This window comes from Dasypus novemcinctus, chromosome 26 (genome assembly GCF_030445035.2).
Source record: "Dasypus novemcinctus isolate mDasNov1 chromosome 26, mDasNov1.1.hap2, whole genome shotgun sequence".
Lineage (NCBI taxonomy): Eukaryota > Metazoa > Chordata > Mammalia > Cingulata > Dasypodidae > Dasypus > Dasypus novemcinctus.
The window spans coordinates 31,587,785-31,615,597 of record NC_080698.1 but is presented as its reverse complement, the minus strand read 5'-3'; the positions used below and the strand labels follow the sequence as shown (position 1 = coordinate 31,615,597).

Here is a 27,813-nt window from a genome sequence, read left to right as displayed (position 1 = left end):
GGCAGACTCCAGTCGGCTGTGCAACAACAGGAATGTAATGACTCACGGTTTGGGGGGGATGAGAAGTTCCAAATGGATGGCATCAGCAAAGCTACGCTCTCTCCACTGTAGACTGTGGCGTTCAGTTGCCAGTCGCTGGCAGACCTTCAGCGCCTCAGCTACCCGCACCACATAAGCACGCACATGGCCAGGCCCTGCCCTTTCTCTTCCGGTTCCTAACTTCCGGCTTCCAGCTCCGCCTCCTGGCTTTCGCGCTAGAAGGCCTGATTCAATTGGTCATACCTTACCTAAAGCTAACACCTTGAAGAAGTTGGTTCACAGTGGGTTCACATTGGGATAGGATTAAGGTTAAGAACGTATTTTCTCTAGGATCCATAACTCCATCTTGCATAAAGAGGAATTTGGAAACCCGGTAATCATTCTTAGTAAACCCGGACTGATATTTGCTTAGAGCACAGAGTTTTGAAGCTGCAGCTCTTTGAGAGAGGAAGAGAGAATGAAGGGCTCATGCAAAATCCTTAAAACGCCAATCTAGACATTTGAGGACTAAGGAGAGAAAATATTTCGGTGGTTGCGGAAAGACAGCGTGATTGTTTCTGCTCCTGAACACATTCTCCGTAAGTGGCACCTCAGACTCTGTGGAGAAGACAGTCAAAGGTGAGTAACTCTTTGTATGTTCATCCCCAGCCTCCATCCCACAGAACAAAACCAGTGTATCTGAAGTGGGCTGGATTGTGTGGGCTCATAGAAATGTAATGGTTTTTCCTGTACAGCAGGCAAATATGTCTAAGAAAAAAATTAATTTATGTCTTGAGGAATTAGGGGACGTAGTCCCCGGAAGCATGCCGTTTCTCTGACAAGACTTGTGGACAAGATTTGACTTCACTTATAAGTCACTCCTTCAATTAGAATTTGTTTTTTTCCTTTTAGACACCTTCATACCTGGGGGGGTATGGGGGCGGGGATATTAATGAAGACTTAGGTACTCTAACCCCACTGGTTAGGCAGGCTAGTGGGCCAATTCAGTTTCCTCTGTCTCCTGAATAAAATCCTATGGGAAGGGTAAACATGGAACACCAGGAGAGAGAGACTTTCCTTCTCCTTTGGAAATAGTAGTCGCTGAGGGTCATAAACCTGAAGCCGAAGGCCACCATGGCCACTAGAGCCGTGTCGGCCTTCCTTAAAACAAAGTCTACAAGAGGAAAGCAGACTTTGGGAGATAAAAAACTAAAGATTCCTGTCAAAATGCCAAAATCTTTGGGTCCAGACATACCTCTGAAGTATAGCCATCCAAACTTTAAAATTACAGGAGCAAAAAAATAAACAAAATTTTTTTTTTAAATTACAGGAGCAATGTCTTCTCTGCTTAAGCTAACTTGAGTTAGGTTTCTAAAACTGCAACAAGAAAGGGACAGAGAAACCCACTCCTGTTCTTAAAAATTCATTAAAATTGGCATTTTCCTTCATAATACATCCAGGTTTGTTTTAAAAGAAAAATATATTAAATTATTTACCATTAAGTAAAGTCAACTTCCCAGGAAGATAAGCAGGGTTTATACAGTGTCTTTTCACCCTCTTGGTTTATTGCTGAGGATCCCAGTTTTGAGTAGCATGGTTATAGAATTAGGAAGGAAAGTGCTTTTTTTTTTTTTTTAAAGATTTTATTTATTTATTTATTTCTCTCCCTCCCCGCCCCCACCCCGGTTGTTTGTTCTCTGTGTCTATTTGCTGCATCTTCTTTGTCCGCTTCTCTTGTTGTCAGCGGCACAGGAATCTGTGTTTCTTTTTGTTCCTCATCTTGCTGCATCAGCTCTCCGTGTGTGCAGCACCAATTCTGGGCAGGCTGAACTTTCTTTCGCTCTGGGTGGCTCTCCTTATGGGTCGTACTCCTTGTACGTGGGGCTCCCCTACACGGGGGATACCCCTGCGTGTCATGGCACTCCTTGCGCACATAAGCACTGCGCATGGGCCAGCTCCACACGGGTCAAGGAGGCCCGGGGTTTGAACTGCGGACCTCCCATGTGGTAGGCAGATGCCCTAACCACTGGGCCAAATCCGCTTCCCAAAAGTGCCTTTCTTATTCCTTTCAATCTTACTATCCTGAAGACAAGGAAAGGTGAAACCAAATAAATCAAGATGAAAGCCATCCTACGGAGGCTTAACCCATAGACTTCTGGCCTCCTTTGCTTGGAGTGCCACTGACTGAAATTCATAACTGAAATTCAGCAGTATGGCTGAAATTTACTGAACACTGGCTATATGACACCTGCCTTATTCATACATTCTTTTTTTTTTTTAAGGTTTTTTTTTTATTTATTTCTCTCCCCTTCCCCCTCCACCCCCCAGTTGTCTGTTCTGTGTCCAATCACTGTGTGTTCTTCTGTGACTGCTTCTATATCAGTGGCACTGGGAATCTGTGTTTCTGTTTGTTGCGTCTTCTTGTTGTGTGGTGTGCGGCGCCATTCTTGGGCAGGCTGCACTTTCTTTCATGCTTGGCGGCTCTCCTTTCCTTTGACGTGGGGCTCCCCCACGAGGGGGACACACCTGCTTGGCACAGCACTCCTTGTGCGCATTAGCACTGCGCAGGGACCAGCTCCACACAGGTCAAGGAGGCCCGGGGTTTGAACTGCAGACCTCCCATGTGGTAGGTGGACGCCCTATCCATTGGGCCCAGTCCACTTCCCTACATACATTTTTAATACTCCTAACAACCTATGATATGATTAGTAGTAGTATCTCAATTTTATATATGAAAACACTGTGATTCACTTAGATTTTAAAAAGCATACAGTATTACAAACCTAATAATAAGAAAGCCAGGGTCAAAACCTAGATAACTTAGAAATTAATAAGAAGAAACACCTACATTTACTTTATGCTTGGCACTGTTGAAGGGTTTTATATGCACAACTCATGAAGTAAGTTCTTCCATTTCTGAAAAATGGGAGAACCAAGTTTAACTGCTTAAAAAATCACATAGCTAGTATAGAGGCAGTGGCTATCAGAGGTTCTGAGGGAAGGGAGAGGGAAGAATAGGTGTAACATGGGGCATTTTTGTGAAACTGGAATGGTCATCCTGCATGACATTGCAATGACAGATACAGACCATTATACATTATGTCAAAACCTTTAAAATTGTGCGGTGCAGAGTGTAAACCATAATGTAAACTATAGACCATAGTTAGTAGCAATGCTTCAATATGCATTCATCAATTGTAACATATGTACCACACTAATAGATGTTGTTAATGGGGGAAAGTGTGGGGGCGGGAGGGAGTGGGATATATGGGAATCCCCTTTATACTTTTTTTAATTTAATTTTTTATTTAATTGTATTTTTTGAAGATACATAGATTACATAATTGTTACATTGAAAATACATCCTTGCTACAGTGTCTACAAACTTCACCTTTGTTCTATCTTTTTTGCTTGGTTTTTAAAGGCTTCAGGACCTTCATACCAAAAAACCATCCATGTAAGAAACTAATGCTTCCAAACCAAAGAAACCATAACCTCCCATTGAAAATCCAAAGGTAAGAAGCAGAAAATCTTTCCACACTGAAGTCCCGCCTTTCTCTACATTACACTCCAAAGTGCACCTTCTAAACTCTGGCCCAAAATGTGTTCACTGATTTGACTCATGCATATCACAATCCTTGGAAGATATAGTGAAAAGGGCTAAGTAGGTATGTTAGCTTCCCATTGCTGCTATTACAAATTACTACGAACTTAATGGCTCACACACATTTTTTTATCTCACAGTTCTGGAATTCATACCTGGGTTAAAAAAATCAAGATCTCAGCAGGACTGTGTTCCTTGTCTTTTCCAACTTCAAGAGGCTGCCTGTCTTCTTTGGCTTGTAGCCCCTTCCTCCATTTTTAAAGTCAACAGTGTAACATCCTCACATCTCACTTTGACTTGCTTGCCTTCCCCTTCCACTTATTAAGATCCTTGTGATAATATTGGGACCACCTGGATAATCCCACCACCTAAAACTCCTTAACTAAATCACATCTGCCAAGTACCATTTACCATATAAAGTAACATTCACAGGTTCTGGGGGTCAGGACCTGGCATCTTTGAGAGGCCATTATTCTACCTGCCATAATAGGCAAAGAAAGTTTTAGCTTCCCTAGGGGCAGATAGATGCTGCTTCTGAAAAATAATAGCAAACCTTGTCATTTCAGTTTTGTGTCTCCTCTCCTTTCCCCAGTTCAAGATCCTGGGTGGAGCCAGTAGGCCCTCCTAAGTCTGGGAGGGAGTACAGACAAACACAATGGAGAAGGATCACAAAATTATCTTGTCTCTTCTCGGTCAAAGATCATATTGCCTTTTAACCCAGAGCACTTCCCATTTCTGGTTGCCAGGATATATTCACCTGTGGGAATTTATTTCATCTGTGACTTCCAGAATTAAGTTTCCACAGGTCTCTCTTTAGTAATTGCATCTTAAAACATAGCATGAATAGTGATTATTCCCTTGCTGAGGTCTGAGATCACTGTGCTTTCCATGCTTCATAACAGTCAGTGAGTTATTTGTTTCATAGCTTGATTTCTTGGATTCCTTCCCAGGACATGCTTGAATGGGCATTATCAGATTTTCCCAATCCTTGTTTTCTTTGCTGTTATAAAAGCGGAACTGAAATACCCATAGTTTCCTTTTCAGAAACTTCTTATCCAATTGATTTCACTTCTATAATTAAAAAAAAAAGTAAAAAATCTATATGCATTTTAGTCTCACATGCAGTATTGGGATCTCCTCCCTCTCTCAAGTTTTGAATTAAATAAAAGTAGCCTTGGACCAAAATGAGTTTTTATTAAGATTACAGACAAATTGTATACATTCTGAGTAACTAACAAAACAAAACAAAAAAAACCAACTCTCCCTCACCCACACATTGGGGCTGGAGAGATGAAGGGATCTAAATTTAAGAATGTTATTGGTCAGACCATAACAATAGGTACATTCAAAGCTTTGATCAAATCCTTAGGTATTTAAAGGAAATTTAGAATGGCATTTGGAAGAAGAGCTAGAAAGAATTTGTTGTTCTACAGAAGAAAATGGGAGACGTTTTTGTTTTTAAGTCTTTAGAGGGGGCAGAGGAGAAAGAGAATGTAAGAGCGAAGGGAGGGTAGGGATAGAAGAAAGGGAAGATGGAGCAACATGGTGGTGGGGCCAACATTTGTAAGAACCGGATTATTTATTATTCATGTTTACTTTGCTTGAGTTTTTCAAGTAAAACTTCTACAATTCCACATCTTCAATGTCAGCTTCACCCAAGCAGGCCTCTCTGCTAGGAATAGTGCATCCACTTTCCTTAGGGTTCTGCTCCCCGTAATACCGTGCTCTTCAACCCCTGTTCACAGAGGTGGACTCCTAACGAAGACCTGGCACATAACACCATCTGAAACTATCTTGTTCGTGCACTTGCTTGCTTATACATTGTCTGTCTTCTTCCACTAAAATGCAATTCTCATGAAAGCAGAGACTAAGTCTGTCTTTTTAGGTGTGAGGGAACGAATGAATGAATCCTAGTATCCTATTCCCCTGACCATAGTGATTTGCCCAGGAAATGACTTACAACCAAAGTCAGGAAAATGAGAGTTCGCTACAATTTTTTTTTAAGTTTCTAAAGATTTATTTTATTTATTTTTCTCCCCACCCCCCCCCCCCCGGCACTCCTCCCCCCATTGTCTGCTCTCTCTGTCCATTTGCTGTGTGTTCTGTATCCACTTTTTTATTGCATCATCTTACTGCATCAGCTCTCCGTGTGTGCAGCACCACTCCTGGGCGGGCTGTGCTTTTTTCACTCAGGGTGGCTCTCCTTGCGGGGTACACACCTTGTGCTTGGGGCATCCCTACACGGGGATGCCCCTGTGTGGCACGGCACTCCTTAGGCGTGGCAGTACTGCATGTGGGCCAGCTTACCACATGGGTCAGGAGGCCCTCGGGATCGAACCCTGGACCCTCCATATGGTAGATGGACGCTCTGTCAGTTGAGCCATGTCCACTTCCCTCTATAATTTTATATATAGATACAGAAGAGGGAAGCTTTCTTTCCTCTGGTGTCATTAAATTGAGATGGTGTAAGTATCTCCCTGCATCTCATGGGTCAAACACGTGAAGAAAAACACAAAGACAAAAAGAGAAGAAAGTTGGGTTGAGTGGTGAGGAGAGAATGAGAAAGAAATAGGCTAACAACCCAGTCTATCATGTGACCCTGAAGCAATCTCCACTCCTGGATTCCTAGTTCATGGGTCAAGAACTTGTTTTATAAGGCCAGATGTAAATATTTTAGGCTTTGTGGGTCTCTGTCATAATTACTCAACTTCACCATTATAATGTGAAAGGAGCCATAGAAAATACATAAATGAGTGAGAGTTAGTGTTCCAATAAACTTTATAAAAATAGATGATGGCCCACATTTGGTCCATGACCTATAGTTTGCTGACTCCTGACCTAAAGCCAGTAAACTCACTCCTTACCCCAAACTCTGCTTAAATTGAATTGAAGTGCATGAATTAAAATATGTTTCAATGTGGTTAATTTCCTTTGTCTCTTGTTTTATGCATTTAGAAATATTAATCTGGGGAGTCCATAGTCTTCACCAAATTGCCAAGAGTCCAAAGCACATAAAAGGTTAAGAACCTCTGGGTAATACCCCAGAATGTAAAAAACAGTGCTCTGCATTATATGCCCCTCTCAGTAATCACTTATTTCCAAGAGATTACGTATGATGAAATTTTAATTAGGTTATTCAAAGGAAGTTAGGGGGCATTAGCTAGAATCCTATAACTTGAAAATGACATCATTGAGAATAATATCTATCCTCTGCTTGGTGCTATAGTGAGAATTTGACACTAGAGCAGGATGGAGCCTGAGGTGAACCCTGAGTGGTATTTCTCATGATAAGGTACAATTGTATTCCCTCCGAGCCACAACATAGGCATGGTAGAAAGAAAGTAGACTTTGGTAAGCACTGAGTCCTGGGTTTGAATCCCACCCTCACTAGCTGTGGAGCTTTGAATTATGTAATTTCATCTCTGTTGGTCTCAGTCTCCTCTTTTGTCTAACTTCAAAGTGCTCGTGAAAATGACAAAGGAAAGGTAGGCACTCAGTCCATGTTCTCTTGCTTCTCTATGTGTTGCATTCATTAGTTTCCTTTGGACGACTAAACAAGAAGCTGAAGCACTCCACAAATGTGTAGGAACACAGCTGCTAATTTAGCATCTCAGGTTTTTATTAAGCAAAGCGATAAGACTTATATTCTGTAATTGGTGCATGTTCTTCTTTTCCTAATGACACTAATCTGTTTTTATCGTAGTCATTTAACTGAGTTTCATGATTAGTACAGGCAAGGTTTTAGGGATTTAAATCATTTGTTTGATGTTTTTGCTTTTAGGCATGTTCGATTATTTATTAAAATTGATAAAATCAGCTGTGTCAACTAGTTATTAAAACTATAATTCTTTTATTGGTTAATACCAGGAGATGCTGAAGCAGATGAAAAACTAAAACATCACACAAATTCTTGATTATGAGATAAGCTATTATAGGTATGGCTTACAAATTTTGTACTCACTGAAGCCTATTTAGAACAAATCTGTTCTATCTTTAGTCAATAAGGAAAGGACCAAGTGGGTAAGCATATGTACAACTTATATTCTTTTTTTTTTTTAAGATTTATTTTTACTTATTTCTATCTCTTCTCCCCCTCTCCCCTCCCCCTTTTGTCTGCTCTCTTGTGTCCATTCACTGTGTGTTCTTCTTTGTCTGCTTGCATTCAGCACCGGGAATCTGTGTCTCTTTTTTTCTTGTTGCGTCATCTTGCTGCATCAGCTCTCCATGTGTGCAGCACCACTCCTGGGTGGGTTGCACTTTTCATGCCAGGCAGCTCTCCTTGCAAGGCTCACTCCTTGCATGTGGCAGACCCCTACGCAGGGGGCATCCCTGCATGCCACAGCACTCCTTGCACGTGGCAACACTGCATGTGGGCCAGCTCACCACATGGGCCAGGAGGCTCTGTGTTCAAACTTTGGACCTCCTATATGGTAGGCAGGTGCTCTATCAGTTGAGCCACATCTGCTTCCCCTTATATTCTAATTTATGCTCTAAAATAAATACAAGTTTGAAAAAAGCAATATGTTCTCATCTTCAGAAAAGAAATATGAAATATTTGCTAAGAGATAGTGGTGCATAGTATCCAAAGATGGCTTCCACCAATTCATTCCTTCTCTGTTTACATGCATGTCACTCTAACCACCAAGAGATAGATTCTTTTGCCCCTCCCTGGGATCTGGGAGTGCCTTGTTACTTGCTTTAACCAAAGGAATAGGGTGGAGCTGACACTTTGCCAGTTCTGGTCAAGACCTTTCATTCTAGAAAGGCTGATGCCAATTTCTAAAGAAGCTTAGGCCAGAATACTAAATGATGAGAAACCACATGGAGAACTAGGGGACACATGGAGAAGCACAGAGAGGCAATGTATAACATCTTCTTGTAACTTCCAGCCTACCCCACCCCACAAGGAACAGAACTGCTCATCTGAGCTTTGCCTGAATTCCTGTGTGAAATATTAGAAAATTGTTTTAAGTCACTAAGTTGGGGTGTTCTGTTACTCAAGAATAGACAACTTACTTGGGGGCAGGAGGGATAAGAGATGAACACAGCTTCTCAGGTGAGTTCTTGACATAAGATGTCTGGTTGAGGGCCTGAGCTTCTGTTGATCCAGGGATTACTCCTTTTCTGAAACACTGCAGGGGAGCATAAGAACAAACAAGGTGGTGCACAGGTGAGAAGACATCACTTCAGGAGTCAGGGTTCTGGCTTCTGCCCTGGCTCTGTCACTCACTGAGAAAATGTTGGGTAAAGTACTTCACCTTCTGGGCTTCCATTTACTCATCAGTAAGATGAGAAAGAGCATGACATTGCCAGGATCGATGGAGGGTAGGAGAGAGGCTAATATTTGACTAGGAGGTCATTCACCCCTGGGTCTTATAGCCACCAAGAACCTTAGATGTAGATGCCTAAACATGATATGTCTACCTATGATCTATCTATCTGATTTTATATGTAATCAGAGAAAGACACTGTAGGATACAAAATACATAGTATTCTCCACACAGTTTTAAATTTGTGTCTTATTATCTGGCCTCACTGCCTATAGTGCACTATTACCTAATATTTGTCTTTAAAACTATAACTTGTGACCACCACAATCGTGATGCTTTCCAGTCTGTATCCTTACTAAAAATCTTAATTTGGTACATTTAAACTTTAAAAAAAGACTATAAATTTTGTCAGGCAGCTTTGACATTTCTTTACTTGTAACATACCAAGGACCTTAGAAAATGGGGCTTACCTGAACCTTTTCCAGCCTTTAAGGAATCATGGGTTTTGGGTTATGTTGTCTCTGTGATCCCTTTTTCCTCTAAAAGTTAATGGTTAACAATGTTGTCTCTCATTAGGGCATCTACAGTATAGCACAGTTAGTATTGAATGTAATCTTCAAGTTTTCTAACATCTTCTTAAGATACTATATTAGTCAGGGTTCTCTAGGGAAACAGAACTGACAGGAGATATCTGTAAATATTTGGAGATTTTTTGCAATAATTGTCTCATGCAACTACGGGGATGGGCAAGACTGAATTCCTTAGGGCAGCTTGCAAGCTGGGAAATACAATTAAGGTTTTAAGTGAATTCCCCAGGAGAAGCTGGCTGGCTGAAAAAGAGATGGAAATTCTGTCTTCTGACTGCTGAAATCAACACTTCTTTCAAAGTCTTCAACTGATTGGATGAGACTTCTCTCTTGTTGAAGACAGTCTCCTCAGGTGATCGTAGATGTAATCAACCATAGATGCAATCAAACACACACAAACACACACACACATATGAAACAACTTGATGTGTGTATCCTTCACACCAGGGCTAGCACAATGACTGACACACAAGAGACAAATAGTAAACAGTTATGTAGTGAATAAAATAATGCAATTCTGAGGAGAAGAACAAGGGAACTAGAGAGAGAGTCTTCATACTTTGATTTTTTTCATCAATTGTGGGTAGTTTATTTTTGCAGTTAGAAGGAAGGTTAAACCAAGAGTAATTGCAACACTTTTTTTGGATTAAAAAAGTCCCTTACTCTAGAAAGTCTGAGAATCACTGTGATAAATGATCTACCTCATCCCTCCCCTCCCTGACCCTTTTCATTGTGTACATTCCCAAAGAGAAAGCCAAGCAGAAAAGGCCTCATTGTCCAATGGAACAAACCAACTTCAGCAGGAGCAGTCTTCCCTCTGCATTGTACACACTGCAATTCAGCTTCTCTCCGGCCTCTGCATAGTCAAGGGTTATTTGGTCATCACACTGGGGCTCCAGCTCTATAGAAGTCTGCACTGATAGCAAAAACATTGTTGAGTCTCTAAATAATTTGAATGATATTAGTAGAGAGACCCTGGAAAGAGGGGGAAAAACACAATGGCTTGATGACAGCTAGTTTACAATAGAACAGAATTTTGTAGGCTGAGATGATTGTAAAAGCAAACAATGGTGATATAGTCCTTCTGGTGTTATTGTGTAAAGCTGTAATTTATGGATGAAGTGGAATTTCAAACAAAATAAACAGACTTGGCTTTGTTAACTAATACAGTAAGCATAGAACATTCTGTTATGTGAGAAGAGAAATGGCAATGTTTTATATACTCCTGCTATTTGCTAAATATGTTTATATTTGGCAGAAAATCTTGCTTTCCATTGTTTTTACTTGACTTTTGAGAGATCATTTCTTATTTAATCTTATTTAATCTTGAACACAAATATAAAATGTGAGTGAAAGAGGAATATTGTCAATATGTATCACTATGTAATTATGTTATAGGTCTAGAAGTTTAAAAAAAAAATCAAACAAAAAAAAACAGTGTGTTTCACCAGCTAGAAGAAGCTCTTTCATGAAAGTGTGAACTAATTTACTCTTTTCTTTGGAAATGTAATGTCTTTCTAATCATAAATGCTATAGTGGTAATGGCCTGGCAACAACAACAATAATAGCAACTACTTATCTAATTACAAGGTTTTTGTGATGTTAACTATTTGGCTGCAGTTACACTTACAAAAGAGGAGCCACTTTTTCTAAACTGTAAAAAAGTAAGTTAATATTTCATTAAGCATTTTTAATGATAAATTAATGCTTTTTATGCTATTCATTTATTTAGTATGCCTGGGCAGAGGGTGAATTAAATATCTTACATCTCAATACTGGGAACAGTAGGTAATCAGTAGATACTTGTTAAATGAGTAAATATTTAATTCTTCGATGGGCCAGTATTGTTCTAAGTTGGGATACATCTGTCAACGACAAAACTAAGTCTGAGACAAAATTAACAAAGGCTGTTTATTCATAAACTTGCAGCAAGGGAGCCCATCTGCTATCGCTTTCGTTCCAGCAGGGGTTCAAGGAGAGTAAATTTGATAGAGTTTTAAAATATATTGAGAAAATGTCTGATTGGCAAGCATTCTGTTGTGGAATTTTGAAAGGGGAATGGTAGGGATTTTCTAAATTGGTCTTCAGGTACATTTGACAGTCCTTCATTGATTGCAAGGGGGCAAGAAAGCAGTTTGGGGGCATTTCAAAAGAGGAAATATGGTTCACTATTGAGGTTGAGGGTGTTCTGTGACCAGCCATTTCCTGAAACAAGCTGGGGTCGATGAGGTGCTTTTTATAACTGTCAAATTGTCACGAGGGTCTTTATGAGATGCTGACTGCCATGGCTGGCAGTTTCTCTCATAAGGGTAACACATACACAGAGAAAATTAACCAATAACTAGCTAGCTAACCATACAATACACACTCTCTCTCTCTCTCTCTCTCTCAAAAAAAAAAAAAAAATCCTATCTTAATTGGCAAAAACCTCCTAGAAAATGTAAAAATAAATAAATCTGATAAAATGCTAAATTCAAATAAAAAAATACCATCACCACCCAAAATCCTAAGTGAAACAAAAATAGGAAAGTAATATAACTTCAACTGCTGATGAGAATTCATCCAATGTGAGTAAATCTTCATTTTTATGTGCAAGGCTTAAGGATCCAGGAGAGATAAAGGAGTTCAACACTTCACTGAAATTTTGGCGATATCTGTGAAACATTTTTTGTGAAAATTTGAGAGCATGCTTTTATGTAGGTGGTATTATGTTTACTGTGCAAAATAGCACCTAAAAAAAAAAAAAAAAAAAGCTTCCAAACATTATTTGGAATTTAACAGCAAAGATTCACAACTTTCCTATTGGCTAACTAGTCTTTATTTACTAATTTAGAAAACCTCCATCTGGGAGGACAGTATTAGTGACCACGGAAAATTTTAAGTAGGGCTTTGTCTTCGTGCCCAGAGAAAAATGTCAGTTCCTGAGCAGAAAACCAGGCAAAAGATAAAAAAGATTCCATTATATCTATAACACAGTCTTCTTATGGCTTTAGTACAAGTTTCTTTTCTGCTAACAGAAGTCCTTGCAGAAGGTTTTAACAACCTCAACAATTTCATTATGTGAGCACTGCTAAATCCAATAATGTAAAAGGGCCTAGAGAGTGTTCCCATATGCTCAGTTCCATACCCTTTCCTTCTGGGGGAAGTCAAAGAACTTGGCTTTCTGAAAACCAATTCTACTGGTGATCACCCAGAGCACAAATCTTGCTTTGTTGATATCCGTGCAAGCTCTCCTGAGGACACACAAAAAAGAGAAGCCATTAGAATTCCTCGTGACCCTGCACAGAGCCAAATCCAGCTTCACTTAAATGAATGAAAACGCTTGTTACATGGCCCAAGAAGCTACTTTGTCCATTTGAAAATTAGACCGTAGCTAGATGAAAAACCGTAAGATGCTTTCACGATGTTCATAGATGGATGACCGTGGCTGGGTTCCCAATTTTAACAAGTTTACCCTAAAGCGAAAAAAAAAAAGGCCTTTTGGCTAAACTAGCACCTACAGTTACCCTGCTTTCCTGAGTAGTAGCCAATTGCTAAACACAATCTATCCAGAAAATGATATTAGGAAGAGAGGAATTAGAACTTTTACATAAAATTGTAGTAGGAAATTCTTGAAGGAATAATTTTTTGTTGTTGTTGTCTCAGTCAATTCAGTTATCTGTTTCATAGCTGGACTTGGAGAAAATGTTAAAATTTTGTAAATGGCATGATCTGTTCTAGATCAAAACTCCTTGAAGGTAAAGATTATGTCATTCCTTGTAGTACTTTAAATATAGAGGCTTAAAATGCAGATCCTTAGGTAAATCTGTTTCTCAAAGTGTTAGCCTGAGGGTGCTCATGGCTGGCTATTGATAATAAAGAACCCTTTGGATCCTAAAGATTCTGAGGCGCTCCACTCACAGAAAATGTAGGAAATACTTTATAAAGAAATCTGTCCATTGCCACATTTAGGAATGCCTTTCATAATTCTGGTCATAAATAAATATAAGATGAGCCTTACCCTCTAAAATGTGGAGTTAAAGGCAAAGATAGCAGGAGTTGGACTCGTTAAGTGGGGGGAAAAAATTCTACCAGAACTAGGCATTGTATGGAAAATAAAATTCTACCTGAGCTAGAGAAATTTTAAAAGCATGACCAAACGACATCTTCTTTATTAAGAAAAAGTTTCACAACTTAATATTGTCCCCATCATAGTTGGGCCAAGGTAGACATCTGACTCCTATGGAGCCATTTTCATTAGCTACTGAGGACCAACTATATCCTTTATCCGTCTCCACTGCCCTCTCGCTCACTCGCTCTTCTGCACATGCTATCTCTTTCTGGGGCAGAGGATTGGGAATTTTTTTGCATGTAGAGGAGTAAATGAAGACATCAGTCTGCATAGCAAAGTAGAATGATGGGTCAGGTGTGGAGAAATGAATGAGGCAAGAGGCCATGTTGGCTTCATTTTCTTTTTTTTTTTTTAAGATTTATTCATTTATTTCTCTCCCCTTCCCCTCCCCCCACCCCGGTTGTCTGTTCTCTGTGTCTATTTGCTGTATCATCTTTGTCCACTTCTGTTGTTGTCAGCGGCACGGGAATCTGTGTTTCTTTTTTTTTTTTTTTTTTTGCCTTTTTTTTTAAATTATTTATTTATTTTTTTAAATTACATTACGAAAAATATGAGGTCCCATTCAACCCCACCGCCCCCGCCCCCCACTCCCCCCACAGCAACACTCTCTCCCATCATCATGACACATCCATTGCACCTGGTAAGTTCATCTCTGAGCATCACTGCACCCCATAGTCAGTGGTCCACATCATAGCCCAGACTCTCTCACGTTCCATCCAGTGGGCCCTGGGGGGATCTATAATGTCCCGTAATTGTCCGTGAAGCACTATCCAGGACAACTCCACGTCCCAAAAACGCCTCCACATCTCATCTCTTCCTCCCGTTCCCCACACCCAGCAGCCACCATGGCTACCGTTCCCACACCCATTCCACATTTTCTCTGTGGACATTGGATTGGTTGTGTCCATTGCACATCTATGTCAAGTGAGGGCTTAGATTCCACATGGGTACTGGATGCACTCCTCCCGCTTCCAGTTGTAGACACTCTAGGCTCCATGTTGTGGTGGTTGACCTTCTTCAACTCCATGTTAGCTGAGTGGAGTAAGTCCAATAAATCAAAGTGTAGGAGCTGAAGTCTGTTGAGGCTCTGGGCCTGGGTGTCATATTATCAGTCCAGAGATTCAAATCCCCTACATATATCTTAAACCCAGCACCAACTACAATTCCAATAAAGTAGCATGCAAGTCTTGTGAAAAGAGATCCCCTCTGAGTCCAATTCCATCACGCAGAAACACCAGCTCCAAAGAAGGGCTATCTGTCATGGCAGTGAACCCCTTCTGCCATGACCATAGAACCCGTGGGTCTCTTTATCCCTCAAAAGAACCAATACCTGGGGTTGTATCTACCTTATCTGTCTCTTAGACTCTGTTCAGTTGTACATAGGGGTATTCCTTCTGACAACCTCCAGACTCTTTTTTAGAGACTCACAGCCTTATAATCTCATTTCTCCTTTCCATTTCCCCCTTACATTAGGTCAAACAGCTTCCCGAAGTCATGTTATTATATGTAGACAGGTATATTCTGCTGTTCCGCATTGAATCTTTAATTCAAGGTCATTTTCTAGTTGCTTCTTCAGCTGGTATTTGGTAGTGATCCCTCGGTGCCAGGGAGGCTCATCCCCGGGTGTTGTGTCCCACGCTGGGGGGAATGCATCACATCTACACGCTGAGTTTGGCTGTGAGAGTGGCCACATTTGAGTAACATGAAGGCTGTCAGGAGGAAATCCCCAGGCACAATGCTACTGTAGGCCTTGTTCTTATTGCAGGTGTATAGGCTCAAAAGTGTAACCATTAGTATCACGAGCCCACTGTTGGGCCCTCCTTCCTTCCTGGTTCTTGCCGTTGCACCTGGAGGATTGCCACTGCTCTCCCAGGGCCCACAACAGTGACCCACCGGCCAGGAGCCCAGTACCCCCCCAGCTGTTGTTTTTGTTTCCACTATGAGTATATATAGACATTACCATATACCCTGGGCATATGCCCTGTATAACTCCCTGTCAACCATATATATCCTGTCAATAACATCCCATATCAGTATTCCTCCGCTGCCATTGTTGCACCACTCTGTGATCCAAAACTTCCCGTAAAGTGAATCCCAACATAATGTCAGCTTCAGAAGAGTCTTAGATCACCGAAATTCATATATACAATATACAGTATTTCCCCAGATCCACCATAAAACCTTTTCCCTTGCACAGCAATAATCTTTTAACTTATTCATATCATATTTCCTGAAACTGATGTACAGATTCCGAAACTATAGTTTTTAAACAAGGTGACATTTGTGCTTACTATGTGGTCCATACTTTAGGCTATACAGTTTTCTAAATTTTTTAGTTATCCTATGTTTTGTCTTATGGTTTTCATTATTAGTCTGTCGTCCCCTATATGTTTTTGGTGTAATATTAGCTGTTTTATATTCATCCTCGTGTACTCTCACATAACTCCTCTTTTGCCCCCTTATTTACCTTTGTTCCATCCATTCCACATCCATTTTCCCCTCCCCTTAGGGCCCACAACGCCTGCCAATCTAATACCCTGGGAGCCGTCCTTTCTCACGAGAGATACAGTTCTCTCTATTTGACGGCATTAGTCTTCCCCAGGATATGGGTCCACCCCACCCAATGGTAGAACCCACCTTGGCAAAATGAGCCTTCAGCTATTCCCTCCGGAGTCCGTCACGCATCAGACCATACCCCCTGAGCGTCCTAACCAGGTAACCCTCCTACTTATACTTTGATACGTTTTACTCAACATTTAGTTCTCAACGAACTTCTGACACTCTCCCATATTCGTATGTTGCCCCTCCCTCCCACCTATTTCTTGGACAATATTACCCCTCTTCCCATCCCAGCCCCCTCAAACCCAGAAAACCCCACCCGAAGGTAACCCCTTGCCCCCATTTTGTCCCTTCTTTGTGCTCATACTTACCACCAGCTCATCACAGATTCCACCCCTGCAGACATTAACTCACATCCTTCCTCCACCCCCCGATTTCCTGTAAGCCACTTTTCCAGACTCTAGCTCTCTGAGGCAGTTAACTTATTTCATATCATTGAGGTCATATAGTATTTGTTCTTCAATGCCTGGGTTGCTTCACTCAACATAAGATTCTCAAGGTTCATCCATGTTATCACGTGCGATTGTAGTTTCTTTTTGTTGCATCATCTTGTTGTGTCAGCTCTCCGTGTGGGCGGTGCCATTCTTAGGCAGGCTGCACTTTCTTTCGAGCTGGGTGGCTACGCTTACGGGGCACACTCCTTGCGCATGGGGCTCCCCTACGCAGGGGATGCCCCTGCGTGGCAGGGCACTCCTTGGCGCGCATCAGCACTGCGCATGGGTCAGCTCCACATGGGTCAAGGAGGCCCGGGGTTTGAACTGCGAACAGTCCCCTAACCACTGGGCCAAGTCCACTGCCAGCTTCATTTTCTTAATGCTAGGAAGATTATAAAAGACTGAGAGGAAAACTTAGTGGAGCAGGCCAGCATGAATTCTTCAGAACCCCCCCCCCCTCCCAACTAGGAATTTATATAGTTCAAAAGCTCAGACATCTACATATAAATGTACTTTATATTTGTTTTTTCCTAATTTAGCTTATTCTTTTAGGACAGCTCTGCCAAATTTCCCTACTCCAGATCTTTTCTATGTCTTGTGTATACTCAATAGGGACCAATCATTAATCTCCTATGCCCCTGTATACAACCCCAAAAGAAAGTTATGTAGATCTTGGCTCCAGAAAATCTGAAATGGTCAGAAATCTTTTGGTGGTGTGGTTGCCGCAGATCCCAGAGAATGGGTTACTCTGGAAAAGAGGAGCATTAAATAACTCTCCTCATGCAGGTCACTTCTGGCAACAAGATGGAAGGACCCTGGACCATAACTTGGTTTCTTTAAGACAGGTTTGGCTAGTCTGGGATTTCAGACATGCTCCTCTATCATTTCAATGAAACCCCATTAATGAAACCCACCAAAGTCGGATTCTGTTCCCATGTTTTTGCTAATAGTTTGAGCATTCTCAACCTCTGCACAACAAACTAAAACTTTCACAGAACATTTTACAAGTACCCAAAACAGTATATGGTTTCAAATTCCTATATTTTTATTTCTTCTGCAGTTTCTGATTTAAGGAGAACTGATGGAAGGGATCATCCTCCAAGTGTGGACTTGCTCATCTAGGTGGGCAACATAGATACGCCTAGGCTGGACAACTGGTCCTGTAATAAAAACATCTGTGATTATAACAGAAAGCCCTCTCTGAAAAATATGCAGACATTGACTCATCACAAGCAAGTTAAAATTCTGAATATAAAAACACACATCAGTAATAATAATAACAACCTTTTTTTTGCTGTGGTGCTTTATAGTTTTCAAAGTACTTTCAAATACCTTAATGAGTTTGAATCTCACAACAGGCTGTGAAGGAGGCAATTTGGTAATATCATGCCCAGATAACAGATGGATAAAATGACCCACTAACAAGTTAATAGACTATTGTAGAAGAGCAAGAAAGAATTGTGGGTAAGGGTACAAACTCATAGAGTCAAAGAGACTTGGATTGGAATTTTGGTTCCCACCTTTTATTAGGTGAATGTTCTGGGGTACATTGCATAACCTTTCTATGCCTCTACCTCCATTTCTTGACTTTAAAAACTGGGACATAAAGTTTGCCAAACACTTTTGTGAAAACTGCTAATAATTATTCTCCCAAAAATCCTAAAATATATAATATCCATTTTGCAGATAGGAAAGCCAAAGCAAGAATAGATTCAGTAAATTCCTTCAGATTACACAGCTAATAAGTGGATAGCCTCTAAATCTTGAGCTAATAAATTCCCATTGTTTTAGTCAACCCAATGCATCGTATTTGCTTGAGTAGCCAAGAAAACTAAAACGTGAGCTTGCACTGCGTCTGGCATAATAAGAGTCTGATACATGGTAACCAGTTATTCCTTTTTTTTTTTTAAGGTTTTTTTTTTAAGATTTATTTTATTTCTCACCCCCCTCCCTACCCCAGTTGTCTGTTCTCTGTGTGTTTGCTGCATGTTGTTCTTTGTCCGCTTCTGTCGTCAGCAGCACGGGAATCTGTGTTTTCTTTTTGTTGCATCATCTTGTTGTGTCAGCTTGGGCAGGCTGCGCTTTCTTTCACGCTGGGTGGCTCTCCTTGCGGGGTGCACTCCTTGTGCATGGGGCTCCCCTATGCGGGGGACATGCCTGCGTGGCACGGCACTCCTTGTGCACATCAGCACTGCGTATGGGCCAGCTCCGCACAGGTCAAGGAGGCCCAGGGTTTGAACCGCAGACCTCCCATGTGGTAGACGGATGCCCTAACCCCTGGGCCAAGTCCGCTTCCCAGTTGTTCCTTTTTTAAAAGAGCTTCTCTTTTGTCTTTCATTATAGAATGGAAGCTCCACAAAGGCAGAGGTGTAGGTTTTGTCCCCATGATATGATAGTACCAGAACTTAGAACAGTGCTTGGTACAAAATAGGGCTCAGAGATTAGTCACTGAGTGAAGGAATGAATGAACAAGCTTCATATTCAGAAGGCTTTATGGGAGTTAAGGGAGAAAGAAGGCAGTACAGAAACATATTATTCCCTCTGAGCACACTCTCTAAATTTGGTACATTTCCAACAATTTTAAAGAAATACCATTAATATGAAAGTTGTTAAGACCCTGATGACAAGGCATCTTTGAAAGCAGAATGAAACATACAATTGAAACCTCAGAGGTTAGACCTTAAAGCCAGGCAGAGAAGGTTAGAGGGCTGTTTGATGTGGGTTTGTTCACTTGCTCACCCACTAATGGTGCAAATGATGTCTCCCTCCTCCTCCCCGCAAGTCCAACCTTGCATGCACCCCATTCCAGCCTCCATTTCCCAGAGTTTAGAATCTGACTACATTCCTAACCAGTTTGGGGACTGACTACTATCTTCGTTTACCATCACCCCTTGTGACCTTAAATGCCCTCAAAAGGATTCCATGAATGGAAATAGGATCTAAATGAAAGAACTAGATTGAATTTAGGCAGAAAAGTGAAATTGTCCTTTAAATGCCCATAGGCATTGCCTTCAGCATAACAAAGGAGTTAAAACATAATTAAGATCTGAAGGCTGATTACAGGAATGTGTATGATTATTTTTATTATTTTTCCTCTTTCTATCTTTGTGATAGGATGTGATCAACCTCTGCCATGCTCCGTTGCTTAGTAGCAGACAGAGTTTTAATTATATACTAAAATAAGCAAAAGAACAGAAAACTGCTTTGTCTAATACGTATATATCAAGAAAAGCATGTGACAGCATCTAAATTGCTTTAGTGCCTGATAAAGAGTGCCTCCGGTAGGGTTGCCATCAAAAGATCACGAATGGAGTAGGAAAGTATTATTAATAAAGCTGCTACTCTATTTATATGTTCGCCATTGTTTGTGATTCCTTGTTAGAAGCCAGAAATGAATTTTTATCTACCACTAAATTCATCAGGTTTTGTGGGGTTTTTTTGAGTTGGGGGGGGATTTTTTTTTTTTTTTTTGCCAATTCCACTGCTAACCCTAGTCCTCCAAATAGAATTCTTTTCATTCCTCCAGATCGGCAATTCCCAGACTATTGTATCTCACAACAAAGTAAATAATTAGTTCACTCATTCTTTCAACATTCAACAGAGCCGCGTTCTAGCAGCAAATCCCAGAGGAGTTCTCTGCCTTCATGGGGATTAGATTTTAAGGGAAGGGAAAGATAATAAATAAGTAAAGCATAAAAAGTGAAGAAGAAAAAAAAAGCTAAATACAGATTATAGCAAGGGTTACAAAAGAAATAAATAGAATATATTACTTAGGGTTAGATGTAGCTGCAAGAGATGGAAGACACAGTATTTTGGCTTTAACAAAAGCAGTGATTCAGCCAGTGTGCATTGGCTATTAGCAGCTGGTGTTCGTTCTGATTGATATGTTTGGCCAGTTCAGGCTCATAGACTGAACCAGTTGCTATATATATTTTACATTGCAGTTAACCAGTTTATTTCTTTCTCTCCCCAAAAGAAGGGCAGAGATAGGCTCTTCAGAATAAGTAAGGTCATTTTGTGAATTCATCAAGGACCCAGCCCTGTTGCTCCAGTGTTCTCAGCACATGGCTTCCACCTCATGGTCCAAGATGACTGAGCTCCAGCCGTTACATCTGCCTGAAGGAGGAAAGTGAGAAGAGGGTCAAACCTCCTCCTTTTAAGGATAATTTAATTTGCCTCAACAGCCAAGACATAATTCATTGCTTCAAGAGAAACTAGAATTTGTTACCTTCCTTAAACAGCAGATGCTCACCTATTACTAGGAAAAAGGGGGAGTAAGTATTGAAGGACAAGTAATAGACTTTGCCATACAAGGTGAAGTGATAGAGAGTAACAGGTACGGATGGCAGTGCTTTATATTGTATAGTCAAAGACCTTCTTGGGAGGTGGCCAATGAGCTGAAACCTAAAGGATGCCTGTGAACTCTCCATATGAATTGGGGAAATGGGTTCCAGGCAGAAAGAATATCTTATTTTCAAAATAGATTGACTTCTGCTTATAGAGTGATTTTAACCTCATTTTAAAAGTATTATTATGCAACTATTAAGCTTTCTTGGGCTGTGATGATAATACATCTTCTCCAATTCTTAGTCTTCAAATATCCCAAATAATCCCAAAGCATGTTATATTATAGGAATTTTTGAGTTATTAAAAAAAAAACAACTACTGTCATCCTGTAATTTTCAATCTGGAAAGAAGATGGTTGAGAACATATTCAGTAGTTAACTATCTGATATATGATATAGGTGTTTGTGTGTTTGCATGTGTGTGCACATGTGAGCATGTGTGTGACCTAGCCAACTAATATGCATCTAGTATGTCTTTGAAACCACTATGAGTGATGTAAAGAACATGCCAGATTTAGACAAAACCACTTACAAATTAGGGTATTAAATCACAACTCATATTACAATAACATGATTTGGTTTGGTGTTCACTGAAATAGAACTGATTATATGGAACTAATGTGATATTTTGTGTGCATGTCATATTAGTTATGCATTTGTTATGTGATTTTCATGAGTGCCTGAATGTAATTTATTGGAATAAACAGAAGAGCCTAGTGACATTAAAGCCTACAGCTATAAGGGGAATTGGCTTTTATTAAACCTTCCTATACCATAATGAAGGTGACATTTTCTTAAAGAATATCTTACACTGACATCAAACAAAAGAAATAAGTAATTTCAAGAGATTTCATTTGAACAAAGATCACTATAATATAAATAATTTTTGTCTCAATATATCACGCAATTGCAAAAACCCCTATTACATATTATAGAGATGGCTGTATGTATGTGCATGTGAATGTATTACAAGGCTTTCTCTTTAGTCTGTTGATGAAACCACAGATGGTTATATTTTTAGAGGAAGAAGTTCACCTGTATGGTGAGCCGGCCCCTGCACAGTGCTGCCATGTGCAAGGAGTGCCGTGCCATGCAGGGCTGCCCCCACATAGGGATGCCCCACGTGCAAAGTGTGCACCCCGCAAGGAGAGCCGCCTTGTGAAAAAAACTCAGCCCGCCCAGGAGTGGCACTGTGTACACGGAGAGCTGACACAGCAAGACTACGCAACAAAAGAGAGACGCTGTTTCTCAGTGCCGCCAGATAATGCAAGCGGACACAGAAGAACACACAGCGCATGGACACAGAGAGCAGACAATGGGAGAGAAGGGGAGAGAAATAAATAATAAATCTCTAAAAAAAAATCACGTGTGTTCTAAAGCTGTTAAAAAAGCTGAATTCCCAAGGGCAAAGACTGTGTCCTTTTTTCTCTTTACCTCCAATATGCCTAGTACAATGTTTGACACATAATAGGTGCTCAGTAAAGATTTAAAGGAATGAATGGAAACTCATTTACAACAATTTCCAATTAACCAACAGATCTCTAAGTGCCTATTTTTTTAAAGATTTATTTTTTATTTATTTTTCTCCCCTCCCCAACCCCATCCCAGTTGTCTGCTCTCTGTGTCCATTTGCTGTGTGTTCTTCTGTGACCGCTTTTATCCTTATCAGCAGCACCGGGAATCTGTGTTTCTTTTTGTTGTGTCATCTTGTTGGTCAGCTGTCCATATGTGTGGTGCCATTCTTGGACAGGCTGCACTTTCTTTCGTGCTGGGTGGCTCTCCTTACTACGCACTTCTTGCGCGTAGGGCTCCCCTACACAGGGGACACCCCTGTGTGGCACGACACTCTTGGGTGCATCAGCACTGTACATGGTCCAGCTCCACATGGGTCAAGGAGGCCCAGGGTTTGAACCGTGAACCTCCCATGTGGTAGGCAGATGCCCTATCCATTGGGCCAAGTCCACCTCTCTCTACATGCCTATTGATGATTTGGCAGAAAATCCCATTCAAAAAAATCCAATACTTAAAAAAATTCCAGGACAACAAAAACCAGAGCTGATTATAAAGAAACCAATGCCATATAGTATTCTTTCGTATACACCCACCTCCCTCCAGAAACCTCTATCAATATGAAACATTAAGTACATATCGTAAGCATGGAACTCAGTACACACATATAGGTGTGCAAAAAATATAACTTGCCTTAGTTTTCAAAACTAGACTTGGGAGCAAATGTAGCTCAAGTAGTTGAGCGCCTGCTTCCTGTGTATGAGGTCCTGGGTTCAATCCACAGTACCTTCTAAAAACAAAACAAAAAACTAGACAACTTGTAATTTGAGCTTATCACCTTCTACCAAGGAGGTACAAGTTTACTTTTCATAATTTGTGGGTTCCCTTACCTTTCTCCTGGAATTTCATCTAAGTTTCATTGTGGGGAAGTAGGTGTAGAAAAGAGGTGTTGTAGGAGGCCAAGCCCCTGGTCCTCAATGTCATTCTCTCTGATCTTTAGTGATGGACCCAGGTGAGTTATGAGTGTATCTTCTCTCATCCTCGTTTGCAAGATTGTTCCATTACTGGTTGTTTCCTCCTTTAATTCCAGATCTTTCTAGTGAGTGGTTAAGCTCTAAGGTCACACCTACCTAAATATTCCAGCAGTCATTTCTTCTCCAGGGTATTGATGCTGCTCCAGGAATAGCCTCCATTCCTCTCTGCAATAAGATCCCATACAATTACTTGGGTTTTTGCCCCCTCCTCTGTGTTGGCCTAAGTACCAATGCACAGGGCCCAACTCTCTGGGGTCACCAATATCTCTGCTCTCACAATTCTCCCTGTAACCTTCTCTTCTCCCTAGACTGGGACTTTTTTTTTTTTTTTAAGATTTATTTATTTATTTCTGCCCCTTCCCTCTGTTGTCTGCTCTCTCTGTCCATTTGCTGTGCATTCTTCTGTGTCTGCTTGCATTCTCTTTAGGCGGCTCCCGGAACCGATCCTGGGACCTTCTGGAATGGGAGAGAGGTGACCCTTCTCTTGCGCCACCTCAGCTCCCTAGTTCTTTGCATCTCTTATTGTCTCTTTTTGTCATCTTGCTGCATCAGCTCTCCATGTGGGCGGCATTCCTGGGCAGGCTGCACTCCTGTGTGGGCTGGCAATCCTTGTGCGGGGGGGCACTCCTGCACCGGGGGCACCCCTGCACGGGGAGGACTCCTTGCATGGGGCAGCCCTCCACGTGGGCCAGCTCACCACACAGGCCAAGAGGCTCTGCTATTTTGAACCCTGGACCTCCTATATGGTAGACAGCAGCCCAATTACTTGAGCTACATCTGCTTCCCAAATGGGAATTTTTTGGAGCCTGGTAAGGGAGTCTTTGTATCCAAAGCTTTGTCCTTTGCTGTGAGTCTCCATATCCCTAGGAAAAAACTCCCATGTTTTATGCTTTCTGAAGACACAGCACTTCTGTGAATCTATGAGCATGGGATAATTGAGCTTCATGAAGTTGAGGATAGATCAAGGAAGAAGTTAAAATACTGAAGGAAATTTTGGTTATTATTCTACCAAGTGTGTTTTCTGCAGGCAGAGATGCAGCTAGAGCAGAGAAAAAAAGTGTGAGTCAGGGACTGGGGAGTAGGCGGTAAAAGGGTATACCGCCCAGGATGTGGAATGATTAACAGAGTTTAACAGAGGAATGGTGTAGAGTGAGATCCTAGGGATCAAGGTTGGTCAGAGTTACTAAGCAATCAAGAAGGACAAGGGACCAGTAACCAGAAGAACTTGGCTAACACATGCCGCAGATGAAACAGAGCCAAAAATATAGGAGGAAAGTTTTTGGTTTTTGATTTTTTAAAAGGCCACAAATCTTTGACATTCTTCCCAACCAAAGAGGAGTCTCTGTAAGCAACTCTTGAGTCTGACAAGACTTGGAAGAACTTGGTCAGTAGACTATGGTGGAAGTAATGCTTTGTGACTTCTGAGGCCAGGTCATAAAAGCCATGCCGCTTCTGTCTGGGTTTCTTGGAACACTCACTCTGGGGTTGCTCCCTCAATAATAAATAAATGCCTAATTTATGATCTGGCCCTTCACAGAAAAGTTTACTGACCCTTGCCATGGTCTGAGCTGGACTAAGCCAGTGGGATTCCTGCAAAGTGTAGAAATAAGAATTGCTAAAACGTGGCATAGCAAAAACAGGAGCCTGTGACCCCTAAGGAGCCTGACCTGCATCTCCAGTTATAGTAGAATCTCTCTAAACCTGGTCATGTCTAGCAACTTCTATTAGCCAAAGTCTGGTGGGGAAAGAGGAAACTAGGGGAATAAAAAGTTCTGAACAACAAAATCAAAACATTAAAGCCTATGTGTTACATGCACAGGAAAATGCCCAGACATTCACATAAGACACATTTCCCTCGTGCAAGGCGCAATTCTGTTAACTTTAATAATTTAACTGGATCGGCTGTTGTCTCGAGCCCACAGCAAAGTCCTAACAGTGAATTTGAAGGGGTGGGGAGAAAAGGAGATAGTGTAAGAGAGCTCCTCTCTAGGGCCTGTTAATATAGGGAACAAAACCTCCATTACGGGAAGCAGACTTGGCTCCACAGATAGAGCGTCCGTCTACCACATGGGAGGTCCAAGGTTCAAACCCAGGACCTCCTTGTCCCGTGTGGAGCTGGCCCACGTGCAATGCTGGATGCGCGCAAGGAGTGCCCTGCCACGCAGGGGTGTCCCCTGTGTAGGGGAGCCCCGCGCGCAAGGAGTGCGCCCCGTACGGAGAGCCGTCCAGCACAAAAGAAAGTTCAGCCTGTCCAGGAGTGGCGCCGCACACACGGAGAACTGACACTGCAAGATGACGCAACAAAAAAGAGACACAGATTCCTGGTGCCACTGACAAGAATACAAGCGGACACAGAAGAACACACAGCGAATGGACACAGAGAGCAGACAACTGGGGCAGGGGGGAGGGGGAGAGAAATAAAAATAAATCTTTAAAAAAAAACCAAAACCTCCATTACATTTCCAAATCCCCCAAGGACACCCTTATATTATAGTTCAATGCAAAAATGATCTTTAAGATGACCCTATGTCATCAAGCTCCGGTAATATCATATTCATTATATTCTGTTTCAAGAGGCAGAGACTAACACTCTTCAGAAAGCTTATCATAAAAATAGTGAAGGTAAAATTTTGGCCATTTATAAAAATGTAAGTTCAGTTATCTGTAATTGTAATTTAATTTATATGAAACATTTATTCTTCCAAAAACTCATATAAACAAGATGTGGTAACATGCTGCTTGTAAGCAAATATTTCTACAGTCCTAGTAAACAGATTCTCTTACCCTGATACTTTTTTTTCCCATCATATCTAACTTTAAAAAATTGTATTCTTATTGACAATATAGTGGCAAAACTTGCCAGTCCTTGCTTGTTGCTTACAAAATGAATATTTTATACACAAGAGACAGAAAACCAACTCAAATTGGTTTCAGGTGTGTGGGAGAACCCAACAGGGGCTATGAAGGAAATAAACAAGGTGCTGTGTTAAGACAATATAAGGGACCCTCCCTTTTATACAGTGGTCAGTGCCATCTTCTCTAAGGTGGTAATATTTAATCTGAAGCCTGAAAGATAAGGAGCCAATTGTGGGAAAAGCAAGAGGTAAAACTCCAATAGGCAGGAAAGACCAGAAGCCAGAGCCACTGGGAGGACCTTCTTCCCAATTTCAGAGCTGCCCCATCCAGAGGGGCTGACTCTACCCTGGCTCCATGGATGAAAAAAGATTAGGTATGGCCAATCAGTGAATTCCATCCCCCTAGCGACAGTGATTGGTCAGGAATAAGCATACTGGCCAATTGGGACAACAAGTCTCTGACTGCTAGATTGCAAGGAGGTATTTTGCATGGCGGGTAGCCATTTTGCCACCTCATAGGGAGAATCCACCTAAGACAGAAGCCAAGAGGAGAGCAGAACTGAGTAGGAGAGAGAGCAACCAATTCATGAAGTTGTTATTTCAGTATCTGAGGTCCCCATTTCAGGTTTCATTACATGAATCAACAGATTCTCTACCCACCCCACCCCACCTTTTTCTTCAGTTTAAATCAAATGGGATTTGATTTCTGTCATGAGCAACTGAAAACATCCTCACTATCCCAATAGAGTTTGGGAGGTGATAGAAACTAAGAGTTCATGTGTATTTCAGAGGAACATGCTTAGTGAGTCCTCTGAGCATTTTATTGCAAAGCTTGGATCTTCAGATCTCAGTCTGGTAGAGAACTGAGCAGAGGACTGAGAACTGGAGAATCATTTATGAAAAAGTAACCATGAATGATGAGGAGGGTGGTAGAGATATAGGGATGGAATACTTTGCTTCCCTCCCTTTCGATTACCCTGAGGTTAAGGATGAAGGAAGGAAAAAAACCTCATATTGATGTCTGTCAGAGGTGCAAGGGGTTGGAATAGGCAGAGCTTGGCCAATTCTCTTGAAATCTACAGTAATAGGTATCTGTTGCTTTGGCTGCCCAGAATCCTCTTCTTTTAGGAGCAGCAACACCCTTTGGAGGGTGGGTGAATCCTAGTTCCCATTCTCTTGATCCATATGGTTGGGTGCTGCTGGGATTGTGACCCAAAATGGCTAATTGCAGTGTTCCATCTCCATCTCCATGGTGATCATACCCAAGTAAGCCTGATCAGAACTAATACAGGGACTTCACCATAGCAACTGGGATAGAGGTGCTAACTTTTTATAGGATTTGGAGCTGGAAAGTATGACAGTTGCCAGAGGGCATTTCATATGGAAGACCTGTCAGCAGGTCAAGAACAGAACCAAAAGACAGGAA

At 41.3% G+C, this 27,813-nt stretch overlaps 2 long non-coding RNA genes across 3 annotated transcripts in view; one reads left to right on the top strand and one right to left on the bottom strand.

The window, feature by feature from the left end:
* Positions 1–253: 253 nt before the first annotated feature.
* The window catches only part of LOC131276105 (uncharacterized), a 173,773-nt gene continuing 146,213 nt past the window's right edge, over positions 254–27,813 (top strand). For both annotated transcript variants that reach the window (XR_009183593.1, XR_011647545.1), the window contains exons 1-2: positions 254–657; positions 3,443–3,533. This is a non-coding gene — a long non-coding RNA (uncharacterized lncRNA). The remainder of the gene's footprint in view (positions 658–3,442; positions 3,534–27,813) is intronic.
* On the bottom strand, positions 20,424–27,595 carry LOC131276106 (uncharacterized). Its single transcript, XR_009183597.2, has 3 exons — positions 27,396–27,595; positions 23,629–23,697; positions 20,424–20,759 (listed from the first exon to the last, which is right to left on the bottom strand). It is a non-coding gene; the product is annotated as an uncharacterized lncRNA (long non-coding RNA).